The sequence below is a fragment of the Cavia porcellus genome, unplaced genomic scaffold, assembly GCF_034190915.1.
Source record: "Cavia porcellus strain 051 isolate PalLab524CR breed Dunkin Hartley unplaced genomic scaffold, mCavPor4.1 scaffold_16, whole genome shotgun sequence".
Lineage (NCBI taxonomy): Eukaryota > Metazoa > Chordata > Mammalia > Rodentia > Caviidae > Cavia > Cavia porcellus.
Window position 1 is genome coordinate 64,224,942 of NW_026947499.1, and position 14,159 is coordinate 64,239,100.

Below are 14,159 nucleotides of genomic sequence, written 5' to 3' on the forward strand. Positions count from 1 at the left end.
GATATCCATTGTTTTTGGATAGATGAAACTAATATACAGATTTATACAGTCCCAGTAAAAATACCAACATCATTTCTCATAGATCTAGAGAAAACAGTTCTAAAATTCATATGGAACCAAAAAAGACTCAGAGTAACCAAAAAAGACCCAGAATAAGACCCCAAAATGAGTCTGGGTAACAAAAGCAAAGCAGGAGGAATCACAGTCCCAGATTTGAAATTATATTGTAAAACGACATGGCCTGATTAAAACAGCATGGTACTGGCAACATCAGATGTGGGAATTAATGGAACAGAACACAGGAAGCACAAACAACTCCACATAGTTCAAGCCTTTGATCTTGGAAAAAGGATCCCAAAAGCACACTGGAGGAAAGACAGTCTCTTTCATAAATAGCACTGGAAAAATTGTAGTGCTATCAGGCCAAAAAAAAAAAAAAAAAGACTATCCACATGAAGAAGGGTAAGTCCAGACCCATATTTCACCATGCACAAAATTAAAGTCAAAGATCTAAACGTTAGAATAGAAACAATCGGTTGGAGATAAACTAGTCAAAACTCTTGAAGATACAGACATAGGCAAAGACTTTTTTATGCAAAAATACCAAGTTAACAAATGGTACCATATCAAACTTAAAAACTTCTGCACAGCAAAAGAAACAGCCAACAGAGTGAAGAGACAAACTATAAAATGGGAAAAAATTTGTCATGTACTCCTTGGCCAGAGGACTAACATCTGAAGTATATGATGAACTAAAAAAAAATTAGAGCCTCCCCAAATAAAAGACCAGTCAAAAATGAGTAATTGGAATGCGTAGACACTCCTCACAAGAAGGAGTACAAATGGCTAAGAAATTCATGAACAAATGTTCAACATCACTGGACAAAAGAAAAATGTAAGATAAACCACAATGAGATTCCAGTTTACTCCAGAAAGAAAGACTATCATCAAGAAACCAAATAAGAAGAATGCTTGTGAAGAAATGAGGGGAAAGGAAGCCTTCGGTACTGATGGTGGGCATATGAATAGTACAGCAATATGAAAATTATGTGGAGATTTCTTGAAAAACTGAAACTAGAAATTCCATTTGACCTAGCTGAATAGTATCTTCTAAGTTTCTTCCCTAAATAGTTAAAGACATTGTATTACAGTGATCATGCATATCCACGTTCACAGCAACGCAGTGTATAATACGGACATCTTGGAATCGGCCTATATGTGTTTCAGCAGAAAAATGGGTAATGAAAATGTGGTGTTTATCCAAAATGATGTGTCACTCTGCCTTAAAGAAGGATAAACCTGAGACATTCATAGGTAAATGGATGTACCCTGACGCCATAATATTAAGTGAAATAAATCAGATAAAATATTTAAATATTGCATGGTTTATGTGAAAACCCAAAGTATAAAGATTAAAATAGAAGATAGATAATAAGAAGTAGGGAGGTCTTCCTCAAATAGGAAGGGGAACAAGAAATGAGAGGAGGGAGGGGAGGGTGGGAAGAGGCATAGGGAGAAAGAGAGAACTGAAGAAAAAAATGGAAAGAGAGTTTTTGGAAACGGAAGGGAACCAAGAGTCCCAGGGAGCAGGGAGAGATATGAGGGAAAGAGGATAAAAAATGAGATGTGTTGTGTATGAGTGTCAGCACAGCTGATAGTAATATAATCACGATGTACTGCAAATACATACTGATAAAAATAAACAAAACCTCCATATTTCCCTAACAAACTGCCTTTTGCTCCTTGTAGTTGGTCCCTTTCCTCTTTTTCCAGCTTTTATTCCTGGCCCTGGGCAATCACTACTTTCTGTTATGCTACTGTAGTTTTGTCTTTTATAGAATTTCTTTTTTTCCCTCTACTGATGAGTTTTAAAATTACTGCCTGTCTCAGTACAGCAGAATGATGCTCGCGTTTGGAACTGGTGTGTGCGGGTGCTTTACCCTGATCACCTGCAATCCCTTGACCCTCCCTCCCTTTACCTTCCTCCTTCATTTGCTCCTTCTTATCTCCAAAAGTCTACACTGTAGCTTTCCATTATTTCTTCTTTACTTCATTCTTTTCTTTATTTATATTTTAAATTTCTCATATAAGAGAAATGTGATATTTAACTGAATCTGGCTTATTTTGCTTAATAGGATGGTCTTGAGTTCCATTTATTTTAATATAAATGGTGTGATTTCATTCTCTGTTTTGCTGAATAATAACTGTTATGCTTATATATACACGCCACATTTTCTTTTAACCACTCGTTATCAGGCATCTAGGCTCTTTCCAGAACTTAGTTGTATGAATTCTACTACAGATGTCTTTAATCTTTCAGAAAATTACTCAGGAGGAGGTATAGCTGGATCAAATGTATTTTCTATTTTTGGGTTCTTGAGGAATCTCTACAGGAGTTGTAATACTTTGTGTTTCCACCAATACTGTAGAACCTTTTTTCTCTCACATCCTGCCAGCATTGGTTGTTTCTTGAGCTCTTGATAATAACCATTTTGATTGGGGTAAAAGAGTCTCTAAATTGATTTGATTTGCATTTCCCTAATGGCTAAAGATGTTTAACATTCTTTCCCCATACTTATTGGCCATTTTTACCTTAGGCTAAAAGCTCTTTGATCTGCCTTCAAGTTATTCTGCAAGCTCAAATCACCAGTTAAACTAATTCACTAAAATTTTCAGTTCAGTTTTTATAGTAGAAGAGTTACAGGATTTCCATTTTTAAAAATGTAGTTTTAATTTATCTCATGAGATTCCCTCTCTGTTCTCTCATTAAGATCTTAAATATATTTATCAAGCTACTTTAACGATTTTATCTGCTAAATTCAAAATCTGGTGTATTTCAAGGTCAGTTTCTAGGCCTTTTTTCTTGATGTGGATCACATTTTCCTGTTTCTCTGCAGATTTCACAATTTTCCTTTATGTGTTAGACTTTGCAGACAACACATTATTAGAAACTTTGAGATTCTGTTATCTGCTGAAGGGCTCTGGTTTTTGTTTTAATGGACAGATCAATTATTGATTTATCGTGTGTGGACTTTTGTTTGAAGATTTGTTTGATCCAGTATTTGGAAAGTCTGAGTTGTTTTCCACTTGGATAGGACTCAAATCTCCAAACTCATTTTCTGAATTTTCTTGAGAAGTGTTTTAGACTCTGTTAGGGTTGGTGTAGTCTTCATCCAGATTGTGGTCCTTACTCCTAAAGTGTGGTCTTCCTTGTGTACCAGCTTGGTGTTCTGCTTATTAACAAGACTGCACCAGGGCTGACCTCACCAGCGCTCTCTGATATTCCAACCCTGTTCATCCTCTGTGCTGTCTGCATTATTCACAACCACACAGCACCTGTCCACAGAGGGGCTTCGTGTGACGTTTCATGAGGCACATATATGGCCCAGCTCTTGGCCAAGCAGATTTCTGCTTTAATTCTACTGTGCCTGAGGCAGCAACTTTTTTCTGATGCTGAGCTTTGCAGCCCTGTTTCAGAACTCTGCTCTCAGTCTCTCTCAGTGGAAGCACAGTGTTCTATTTGGTAAAGGATGTTATAGTAAAGCAGATGCCTGGGCATCATGAAGTGTATCCCCTCTCCCACAGGTCACACAGTTTTAGGACTAATGCTTCCAGGATGGCTTGTATTTGAAGATTACTTTTCTCAAAAGATGTTAGAAATGTATAGTTCCACCAATAGTTGTATAAACTTGCCTTTCTTGCATGCCATCATTCGCAATGAAAGTTGACTTTTTCTTTGACATGCACGTTAAAAATACCCTTTATTATTATTTTATATTTCCTTATCTTCTGATGAGGCTAGCGTCTTCTCATGGGACTTTTTGCACTGGCAATTTATCTTCTGTATTTTTCTCTAGTTGTCTGCTAGTTTTCTAAAGTTGGTGTCTTTTTCTTTGTGATTTCATACATGTCTTAGTCACTTGGACATGGCTGAGACACACTACCAGACACTGACGACTTAAAGGAAGAAAGGTTTATTTTTTTATTATATATGTTTTTTTATCAGTACCAGGGATCGAACTCACAACTGCCTGCTTGCAAGGAAGGCGCTTATGCCGCTGAGCTAAATCCCCAGCCCTAAGAAAGGTTTATTTTAACCCAGGGTTCTAGGGGTCTCAGTTCTTCCATGTTCAGCTTGAGCCAAAGCAGGAATGCCAGGGTGGTAGGCCTGGCATGAAGGGGAGTTTCACACGCATGACATCCAGGAAACAGACGGAGGAAGGAAAGGCTTGAGTAGGGAGCATGATACTTAGATCTTTCCAAGTCACACCCAGGACCTGCCTCCTCTAACCAGGACCCGTCTCCTAACAGCACACTTAAACAAGACTCCAGCAGTGGACCAGTTACCAATGGGCTTACTGTCTCCTGTGCTCCAATCACTTCCCAGGAGCTCCACCTCTGAGCATGTATGAGTGTTGGGGCGGGGGTATTCTGGAGCCAAATAACAAAAGCACACTATAGTATGCAGTAGTGCCAGAAATACTCTTGTTATACTTGCTTCAAAGGTCTTTCCACAAACTGTTCTACATCATTTCTAAATATTGATATCATTTCTAAACATAATCATTCATCTTAAAAATAGTTTTGAGTATATGAGTTCCCCAATTGCTGCATAACCTATTACTCCAAAATTTAGTGTCCTAGAACAACAATTGGTTATTATTTTAGTTTCTTTTTAAAATATTTTTATTATTAAAAAGCAAAACAGAAAAAAAGGATAGAACCTGTACAGAATTTCAAAAAAAAAGTAGGAAATTAACACTAGTTAATATATTGCTTATTGTTATCTTAGAATTAGTTGTTCAGGTTATAAAATTTAGGCATAAAAATGATCAAACAATGAAAGCACAAATTGTTCTTTTTTAATACTAACAGATCAGCTGTATAGTTATCTATTTTGTATATATATATATGTATATATATATACATATATGTACGTGTATATTTTTCCTTTTCTCTTTTCCCCTATCCCAGTTGTTCTTTCCTTTTGAGCACTTTCTTTCCCTTTCATTATTATAATATCTATTATACATTTTGGGTCTTATTACTCTTTCAGTTTATTTTACACTAGGGAGACAATATGATACTTACAAATATGAGTTTGGTTTATTTCACTTATGAATATGGCTTCAAGTTGCTACCATTTACCTATAAAAGCCTCAAGATTATCTTTCTTTATAGCTGAGTAATATTCCATTGTATGAAAATATAACATCTTTTTTATCCATTCCATGGTTGATAAGCACTGGATTGTTTCCAAAATTTAGTTATTACAAATTGTGCTGAAAACATGGGCACACATATATCTTGCAGCATGATATTTTCAATTTTTATCAGAAAATACCTTGAAAGGGAATAACCGGATTGAATGGGACTTCCAATTCTAGTTTTTTGAGGAGTCCCCACCCTGATTGTACTGGTCAAAACTCCCACAAACAGTGGAGAAGTGTTCCTTTTCCCCCACAGCCCTAGCAACATTTTTAATACATTGATTTCGTGGTGGCAGCCATTCTTTTTGGAGTGATACGGAATCTCAGTGTTGTTTTACTTTGCATTTCTCCAATGACCAGTGATGTTGAACCTGTCTTCAAGTATTTATTTGTCGTTTGTATTTTTTCATCTAGGGCCGGGGTTTAGCTCAACGGCATAAACGCCTGCCTTGCAAGTGCGCAGTCATGAGTTTAATCCCTGGTACCAAAAAAAGGAAAATAAAAAAGTGTATTTCTTCATCTGAGAAGTGTGTGTTCATCTCTGATGCCATTTTTGGATTGGGTTTTTGAATTTGGGGACCTGATGTTTTTTAATTCTTTATGTGTTCTGGATATAAGTCCTTTGTCTGAGGAACTGCTGGCTAAAATTCTTTCCTATTCTGTGGGTTTTCTTTTCATTCTGTTGGTGATTTGTTTTGAAGTGTAAAAGTCTTTAATAAGATGAGATCTCAATTGCTGATTCTTTGAAGTACTTACTGGGTGATTTGTATTTTATTCATGAACTCTTTGCTTCCTCCTAGGTCTTCAAGATTTTTCCTACCTTGTCTTCCAGTAGATTTAGTGTTTCTATTTTAATATTTAGATCTTTGATCCATTTTGACTTTAGTGTAGTGTATGGTGATAAACTTGGGTCTAGCATTAGTCATCAGCGTGTGGAAAGCCAGTTTTTTCCAACACCATTTATTAAAGAGGCTACCCTTCTTCCAGTGAACATGTTTAGCCCCTTTATTAAACATTAGGTGACTGAGTGTCTTTTATTTGTATTTACACCTTCTAATCTGTTCCATTGATCCCCAGGTCTGTTTTTTTCCCAGTACCATGCTGATTATATCATAGTAGCTTTGTAGTATAATTTCAACTCAGAGATTCTGATGATTCATGCCTTTGTTGTCCACAATTGCCTTTGCTATTCTAGGTCTCAAATGAATTTTAGGAATGATTTCTTTAGATCTGTGAGATATGCTAGTGGTATTTTGACTGGGATTGCATTATAACAGTTTTAGAAGTATGTTCACTTTCTGGATAACAGTTTGGGAAGTATGGCCATACTTACTATGCTGGTTCTTCCTATCCAGGAGTAAGAGATATCTTTCCATTTTCTGACAGTCTCTTCAATCTCCTTTTTTTTCCTTCTTTTAGCATTCTATAGTTTAGAGTTCTATAATCCAATGTAGAGGTCTTTTGCATTGTTTGTTGATTCCTAAGTATTTCATTTTTTGGGATGCTATTTTGAAGGTGCTATTTCTGTAATTTCTCTCTCAGTGAGTGTGTTGTTTGTATACAGAAATGCTATTGATTTTTGAGTGTTGACTTTGTATCTAGCTACATGGCTGAATTTGCTTATTACTTTTAATATTCCTTTGATGGAGTTTTTGGGAATCTTCTGTATGGAGTATCATGTCATCTTCAAATAGTGATAATTTAACTTCCTCTTTTCCTATACTTGTTCCTTTTATTTCTCTCTCTTGTCTAATTGCTTTGGCTAACGTTTCCAGAGCTATATTGAGTGGGAGTGGTGATAGTAGACATCTTTGTCTTGTTCCTGATTCGATAGTGAAAGCTTTTCAGTTTTGTCCATTTAGTATGATATTGGCTGTTAGTCTGTCATAGGTGGCTTTTACCAGATTGAGGTAGATACCATCTGTTATGATTGTCTGTAGGGTTTTTATCATGAACAAGTATTGGACTTTATCAAAAGCTTTTTCTGCATTTGTTGTGATGATCATATGATTTTTGTTTTTGGCTCTATTGATGTGCTGTATTACATTTATTGATTCACATATGTTGAACCAACCCTGAAGTCCTGGGACAAATTACACTTGGTCATGATGTATAATTTTGAAGATTTACTGCATTCTGTTGGCTAGTGAGATTTTTTTGCATCAGTGTTCATTAGGGAGACTGGCCTGTAGTTCTTCTTTTTGGTTGGGTCTTTCTCTGGTTTTGGTATGAGAGTAATACTTGTCTCCAGTAATGAGTTAGGGAGAATTGCTTCCCTTTCAATTTTATTAAAGAGTTTGAGGATGAGTATTGGTGTTAAATATTCTCTACATTTCTTGTTGAATTCAGCAGTGAATTCATCAGGACATGGGATTTTCTTTGTTGGCAAGTTTTTAATTATATTTTCAATTTCAGTAACTGGTATTGGGTTATGTAAAATTTTTATATCTTCTTGGTTCAGCTTTGATAATTCACATGTTTCTAGGAATATGCCCATTTCCTCTGCGTTTTCCAGCCCATGTGAGTAAAGATTTTCAAAGTAGGTATTGATGATCTTCTGAATTTCTATAGGATCTGTAGGAATTTCACCCTTTTCATTCCTTATTGCATGAATTTGAGTTTTTTCTTTCTATTTCTTGATAATGTTGGCTAAGGGTTTATCAATATCGTTTGTTCTTTCAAAGAACATTTATTCTTTAATTCATTTATTCTTTGTATTGTTTTCTTAGTCTCAATTGCATTAATTTTTGCTCTGATCTTTATAATTTCCTCCCTTCTTTTGGTTTTGGGCTTGACTTGCTCTTCTTTTTCTAGAAGCTCAAAGTGTAGCATTGGATTGTTTTTTGTGCTTAGTCTGTGTTCCACTGCTATATACTTCCATTTTAGGGCTATTTCCATTGTGTCTCACAGGTTTCAGTATGTTGTATCTGCATTTCCATTGAATTGTGGTTATTGTTTAATTTCTTCTTCACTTTCTTCATCTGTAGCCCAGATGGCGAACATCAGTAGTTGTTCATGAGGGTGTTATTTAATTTCCATGTGTTATGTAGGTTTTGCAGTTTCTTTTGCCATTAATTTCTAAGCATGTTCTACGGGTTAATTCATGGCTTATTTTGGAGAATGTCCCATGTGCAGCTGAGAAGAATGTGTATTCTGATGTTGGCTACAACACTGTAAATATCCAGTAAGTTGATTTGTTCCCAGGTTTGATTCAGTTCTGTTATTTTTTGCTGACTTTTTGTCTAGTTGATCTACCTCTTTGTGACAACTGAATATGAAGGTCTCCTGTTATAATGAGTTTCCTTTCAAGTCAAATGTGTTTCTTGTATATAGCATATTGTTGAATCCTATTTCTTGATTCATTCTGTCAATTGATTTCTTTTAATTGGTGAACTGAGTCCTTTTACACTGATGGTTATAACTGATATGTACTGGCTTGACGTTGTCATGTTATTTTCTATTGTTGGTTCCCCGCTTTTCTCCTTTGTTTAATTGCTTGCCCTGCCTAGTGCTTTCTTTCTGGTGTTGTTCTGGGAATTATAGTCATCTTTTCTCTCTCTAATACAACTTGCAGTACATTTTCTAGGGTTGATTTGGAGGACATGAATTTTATCAGTTGTCTTAGTTACTTTTTACTCGTTGCTGAGATAAAATACCTGAAGCCCAAGTTGGGAAAGGAAAGATTTATTTCTTCCAGTTTTTGGAGGTTTCAGTCCACACTTAGTTGGCTCCAAGTAAGGCAGCCATGGCTGTGCCACAGTTCATGGTGGCTGAAAAACAGCAAGCAGGAACCAGCAAAGAGCAAGACACACCTTCTTGCTGCCATCACATCACATCCTTGCTCCACCCCTATGTGGGTGGAGCACTGACACCATCAATCCAAGCACTAGACAATGAACCAATCACAAATGCACAATGCAAATGCATGAGGCCTGGGGCCACAGACATAAACCATGACATCAGTTGTTCTTTGTCATGGACAAAGACAAAGACAAAATTAATTTCTGCATTAATTTTGAAGGAAAGTTTTGTAGGGAACATCCATCTGGGTTGAAAGTTGCTTTCTTTCAGGGCTTGAAATACTTCACTCCAACCTTGTCTTGATGAGAGTTTGTGTTGAGAAGTTTACCATAATTTTAATGGGCTTTCCTTGATAAGTGAGTTGTATTTTTTCTCTAACAGTGTTTAGTATTCTATTTTTTATACTGAATTCCTGGGATCTTGATTATTGTATGTCTGGGTGTAGCTTTATTTTGGAGTTCTATATGAATCCTTTTCTGTATATCAGATTCTTTCCCCATGTTTGGGAAGTTTTCTGCTATTGCTTCTGAGAACAATTTTTAAAAATGTCATTTGCACTGACTCCTTCATTTTCATTGACACCTATCAGTATTATATGGTTTTTCTTTACATCATCATGAAGCTATTGAGTTGTTATTTCAGGATCATTTGTTATTTTAAAAGTTCTTTCCTTCATGGTTGCTAGCTACGATCTTGTCTTCAAGGTATGAAAGTCTATGTGCAGTTTCATTCAAGGGATTTTGCCAGCTTTCAATGGAATTTTTAATTTCCTGGGTATTTCTTTGAATTTGTTTCATGCATTCTGTTTCTCTCCTATATTGTTCACTCAAGGTTTCCATAATTTTCTAATACTCCTGTACTTTTCTATGTATGTCTTCTTAGCTATGTTGAGTAACTTCTTTATTGAGGTTGTCATTTTTTTCTTTACCTGAGAGATTATTTCTAATCTGATTTCCTCTGTTGTCTCATGGATTTGTTCCTTTATTTCACTTGCTATCTTTTCAGCAATTTCAAGTTTATGACTTCCAATGTCCTCTATTTTGATGTCTCCTGTACTTGTTCCAGATATACTGGATATTTGAGATTGCATTTGGTTTTTCCTTTTTATCTCTTGGGTTAAGATTTTGGTCTTTTCAATGCTGCTAGTCTCAGTTGTCTTTTGTGTGTGTTTTGGGGTCCTACTCTGTGGCTGAGTTTACCCAACTGCTGGGTCTTGCAATGTAGAGGCAGGACCAGTCACTTGACTTCCTCTTATAGGGCCTATTGGGTGAGCACTATATTCTTTTTAGGCTGACTAGCCCAGGAGTATTAATGTAATGTAGCCCTTAGTTCCTATTGTTACTGTGGCTTTATGTTTGAGGCCACCAGATCTACCTGTCAATTGTGTGTGTCCCAACCGGGGTCCTGCTGTGTCACTGGGGGTCGTCTAGGCCCTTTCAGGTTGCACTGGGTTGGGGGAAGCTTCATTGGTGCCAACCCACCAGGGTTTCTCTGATGGAAGAATGACTCATTCAGACTCTTGCTGGGTCACCAAGGTTCTGCATCTGGGGGAAGGGCTTGGCGAGGCTCCTGTTAACCCACCGAGGTCAACTTGAGGGCGAAACTCACCACATTGTTGCTGTCCCACTGATGTCCTCTGTGTATGGGGATGGGTTGCCAAGTATTCTACCACTCCACCAAGGTGCTGCAGATGGTGGAAGGGGTCACTGCTGGTCCACTGGCTACTAAGATCTTTCTGATGCAGTGGGAGGGGTACAGGAGAAGAGCACTTGATAATCCTGTAGGCTGCTGAGGTCCTTCAGGTGTGGAAGCCAAGGCTTCTCTAGGCTGCTGAGGCCATCCGGGCACAGGGAAAGGGTTTCTGAGGATCAGAAATAATTTCTCATGATTGTAAGTGTGAAAATTATAATTCACTAAATATTGACCCAAATTTTATTATGTAACTACAATAGAATAAAATATCTAAATATTAGTAATAGATTCTCTGTTTTGTATATAAAGTGATTAAAACATCACTATGTGATCATCAGCAATTAATATGATTGATGGTATACAGTTGCTTTGTATGCAGTAATTTGACTTTTTTTAAGGGCCAGAAACATTTGATACTCCATTAAATACATAAGGAAAATTTCCAAACACTCAGTACATAATTCTGATATTCTATGAATTGTATCAGGAATAAATTACAATATTTTCCTGCACATTTTAATTAAAATGTGGAATTTTGATTTGGAGGTGTAAATTCAGTGTTTGAGAATATTGGACTGGGGTGTTGTATAGTCTCTGAGGCTTGGGTATTAAAAACCAAGTGACGTTTAAAGGAAAACATTATCTGAGGACATATTTTATGAGTATGTGTAAATTATAATACCCTTGCACTAAGAAACACAAAAGTGTCAATTAATTAGAGTTAGGGTGATGAGAAGTGATTTATGCATGATTTCTCAAGTGGAGCCTTAAAGACAATTATTATATATAGCATTCAGTGTAATAGAAGAAAATTTTAATAAGTTGAAAGTGATACCATCTATAATAGTATCAAATCCCATCAAATATCCAGTGGTCTATGCAAACCTATACATAAAATTCTTAACCATTACTGATAAAATTTTTATATAGTAGCCATTGTTGGTTCTCTGTTATTTGGTTCTGAATGCCCTATAATACTTTCATTCTCTTGAATGATTTTGTACTATTTTGTTATGTTTGATGCTATTGTATATGAAGTTATGCTCCACTATTTCAAAGAAAGAGGCATTATGGTAGTTACCGTTAATTACAGGTTGTCTTGTAGTGAAATACTGTGTTGCTTACATTGTTCTGTTCTGATCTGCTCTGTTATATCCTCTTTTATCTTAATATCTTTAAAATAAAAAATTTAAAAAATTTTAAAAGAGTTAAATAAATGGTGGAATATACAAAAGGTGATCAAAATATCCAGTGAATGATTAAATTAGAAAATTATTACAGTAAAAGATACATTGATCTAGACTTGGGTACTTCTGCCTAACATCATTTCTTCCGGTGTTCTGTGTGTAGCTTGTAGCTTTTTCTATCTCCTTGTTTACTTGCTCTTTACCTAACTTTTAGAGCCTTATCTTTAGGCTGGGTGGCTGGCTGGCAGGAGATGCCTCATTCTTGGTTAGTTGAGAGTTAGGAGGGGAGCATGTGGATACTACACTCTATAATAATCCCAGAGTGAACAACATAGTGGCTCTATATGAATACACATGCAACCACGTGACTATGCTAGAGCCAAGATGTGGTGCCTGCTGCCCTAAAGTTAGTCAGGGTCCTCCTTTGATTCCCCTATGCTTATTGGGTTTGGGGGCAACTTACCTTTTGTGGATTTGGTTTTCTCTCTGTGTCTTCCCTGTCAGCTCTTTTTTCTGGTCTCGGTGAAAGTCTTAAGGCTGTTTGGTGCCTTTTAAAAACCTGTTTTTCCTCTTCTTTTTTACTCTTTATATGCTTCCCAGAGAAATCTCTCTAGTAAAGTTTGTTTTAAACTCCTAGTTAGGATTAGCTAGCAGACCTAAGGAGGCCTCTATTCTATTTTTCACGTACAGAAACTCATCCCTATGCTTGTCTCCTGTTTTATTTTTCCTTATTTCTTCTGTTTTATCTCAGTTTCACACCAGGACAGCTCCACAGTGTTTGCCTGGTGCCATCGTGTGGTGATAGTCAGAAAGTGAGAACCAAAATGGACCCAGGAAGGTTGATTATTATCTGGCATTCATCAAAACTTACCCTGGCTTTTTCAGTGTTTCCTTTAAACTTGTAAGTAGCAGTCATTTCACTTGTACCTTCAGAATGATGGAAAAGACTTGAAATGGGTCAAAACTGACTCATATTTTTAATCTCCATAGAGGTTGCTTTTACATCAAATACACAGCTTGCTCTCCCTAAGCCCCGTGTCAACACCGTGGGCTTTCTGATGATGGTGTCTTTGCAGTGTTGGTGGAAATGTTCTTTGGCTAAGAATTTCATAACTGACTATTAGGAAAGGAGCACATTCTTAATTAACTGGGGCCAAAGCATGGTCTAAGATCGTGACCGCTACAAATCACCCCAGCGTGAAGGAGCAGATATCTCCCAGGAAGACCAGCTCTTTTCAGGAGAGTCAGAGTGGTCACATGGGTTGACAGTGGGTATATATGGTGCCGTTGTTCTCCGGGCCCTCCCTCCCTCCTTGCTCCTTTGTAAATTGCACAGCTGTCCCCAGAGGCTGGTGGATGTATACGGATCCCCAATGTATTGGCAACAGATGAAATTCTGGGTCTGTTAGGGAAATCTGTTTATTTTAAAAGACCATATATATTTATTTAAGTGACAGAAACATTTAAGACTATTATAATCTTTGTTTTCACTATTTGCCTATGATATTTCAAGCCACTATTATTAATGATTTTCTATCCATGCCTAAGATGAGATTTCTGTGCACAATAAGCTGGCATGAGCATTAGTCAGGGGACATTTTTTTATTGCTTGGTTGGGGATTTCCAAAAACTAGGCAAGTAGCATCTTTTAGGAGTCTCCCAATGGGTCATAACAAAACAGAAACTTTTCAAAGCAAAGAGAAAATTATGCCATGTGCTCTAGATAGGTTTCATAGGTAGGCGTACAGAACGGTGTACAGTGGTTGCTATGTCCCATACTTCTTGTGATATTGTGATTTATAATAAATATGTATTATATATATTATAAATATATAAATAAATATATATCTACTGTCTCCCCATGTTATGTTTCCTGCATGTAGCTCCTATATCCCCTGGACTCCCCAAAATGATAGTAACTTTTTGTAGGCTTCCGAGATGCTTCCTGACTGAGGCTCATAGCCAGCCTCTGAATGGAGCAGGTTGCCAAGGAAACCAACCAGGTAGGAACTTTGAGTTCTACTGACCCCAACAGCAAGAGGTCTCAGTCTAATTGCTAAAGAACTAGCCAGATGCGGTATTGAGATTGAGTGCCATCTAGTGGTAACCTTTGGATTTGGCTCTTGAAACTAGGAACTAATCAAATGTGAAAATATCTCAGTTCTTCAAAAAAAATAGTAACATATAATCAAGCTGAAAACCTTTTGCACAGCAAAAGAAACAACATACAAAATAAAGACACAACCTAAAGACTGGGGGAAAATTTGCC

General features: G+C 36.8%; 1 protein-coding gene across 3 annotated transcripts in view; it reads left to right on the forward strand.

The window, feature by feature from the left end:
- The window catches only part of LOC101787062 (collagen alpha-1(XII) chain-like), a 70,622-nt gene that overhangs the window by 47,009 nt on the left and 9,454 nt on the right, over window positions 1–14,159 (forward strand). Inside the window, exons 6-7 of one of the 3 annotated variants that reach the window (XR_002788716.2) lie at window positions 12,642–12,791; window positions 13,820–13,893. The exons of 1 other annotated variant lie outside the window; for it this stretch is intronic. The gene's annotated coding sequence lies outside the window, so the exon portion shown is untranslated. The remainder of the gene's footprint in view (window positions 1–12,641; window positions 12,792–13,819; window positions 13,894–14,159) is intronic. One more of the 3 variants, XR_010039928.1, reaches the window with a different exon arrangement.